Below are 1,857 nucleotides of genomic sequence, written 5' to 3'. Positions count from 1 at the left end.
GCAGTTCGTGAAACACCCGCCAGCCCGGAAGGAGGAGAGAGACAGCCTGGTCTCCTCACCACGCGCCTGTGCCTTCCGTGAAGCCGGGGCCGGCGCACAGGGTGAGGGACCCTGGGGTGGGGGTGTAGTGGGCAGGGCTGGGGTGTGAAGGGACGAGCACAGATGGGGCAGAGTGCAGAGGGCGAGGAGGGGCCCAGAGCGGTGGGGGCGCGGAAACGGGGTGAGGAAAGGTGTGGGGAGGAGCTGGGGTTGAGGAGGGGTGAGGCAGGGGAGGCGGGGGGTGAGGACGGCAGCAGAGGCCTGGGCTGCACCAGAGGGGGCAGCCGCCGGCCATGGGCTCCCGCCACAGACTTCCAGCCGGCTTGGCCCCAGGAGGCCTTCCCGGGCCTGACCAGCCTGACTGCGGGGAGGGGGCGTGTCACGTGGCCCCGGGGACCAGGTGGCTGGACAGAGTCGGTGAAACAGGCGGCTGTGCGGGCGCGTGGAGCTGGGGACTGAGACCAGCACCCAGGGACCCTCTCCAGGGACCACCCCCGGCCGGCGTGCCCACGGCCCACGGCCGTCTCACTGTGGCCCCGGGAGCTCCTTCAGGCTCTGGCAGGTTTGCTCCCCACATGCCCAGTGGCACCTGCATGTCTCACCGTCCTGGCCTCAGAGAGCCCGAAAGATGTCGACCTTGAACGTAAAACAGCCGGTGAAGTGCGCCAAGGGGGGAGCGGGAGGAGGACCAGGTGCGGAGGCCCGGCCGGGGGCCTCCATCTTCTCCTCCAGTCAAGCGGCTGAGGGAGGGACAGGGAGGAGGAGGGGGGCCTGCGCTGGGCTGCGTCCGGCTCTCAGACCACAGCCCCCCCGCACACCGCCACCGAGTCCCGCCCGCAGCTCCCTTGCTGGCTGCCATCCAAGCAGCTCAAGGTGACTCAGCTCGGGCCTGTCCCCCGGCTCCCAGACCAGACAGGAAGCAGCTGCAGTGGACAGGCCCCCGGAGCCCGCACCCAGGGGTGCTCCTTTGCCCCCAAGAGGGAAGCAGGGCCACCTCCAGAGCTCCTGGGGGCTTCTTGGTTGTCAGAGGCCCATCGTCCTCCTCTGACCTCTGCTCAGTGGGACCCGTCTTGCCCCACAGGCCGCGTCGGGTGCTGTGAATGGCCACTTAGTGTCCCCACACAGACCGCAGGGGTCTGACCACCCAGGAGCTGCCCCAGGCATCCCCAGCTGGGCAGGGCTGCGCGGGGACATGGAGAGCCCTGGGGGCGCTCCTGACTTCAGCTGGGAGCAAAAGCCACTCACTCGGGCCTCCAGGAAGGGAACTCTGCATCTTCACCGACCCCTGTCCCCTCGGGGGTTGCTTTTCGCAAGGCGCAGCGCAGCCACACGCAATTTCCTGTGCTTCCCGGTTCCCTGGGTTCGACCCACAGTGGCCCAGAGTCTGTCTCTGACAGGGCGGAGACCCTGGGGCCGAGTCTGAGACCCTATTTGTGACGAGTCCTGCGAGCGTCCGGGGCCGCTGGGGCCCATCCTCCACCCTCAGGACCACATGCGTCCGGCAGGCACCAGGGTCCCTGCCCGCAGTCCCGGGAGATGATGACTGGGCTTCCCTGACGCGGAGAGGAGGGGTCCTCATGGCATGTCCTGGGGTGGTGTGGGGCGCACCCTTCCCAGCCCGCAGGCAAGGGAGCTGTGGGAAGGCCACGGAATCCCTGAGCGCTGGCCCTGCCCGGGGAGCAGGGTGCGGCGGGTGCGGGCAGAGCGGGACTGAGGCTGAGGCGGGAACCTACGCCTCCCCGTGTTTCTGAAGACCCCCTCCCCCACCTCCAGGGCCCCTCGTAACAGGGAGGCCCTGGAGTACCTCTCCAGGGCGGG

This window comes from Meles meles, chromosome 4 (assembly GCF_922984935.1).
Source record: "Meles meles chromosome 4, mMelMel3.1 paternal haplotype, whole genome shotgun sequence".
NCBI lineage: Eukaryota > Metazoa > Chordata > Mammalia > Carnivora > Mustelidae > Meles > Meles meles.
The sequence above is the reverse complement of the archived record's forward strand: the minus strand, read 5'-3'. Positions refer to the sequence as shown.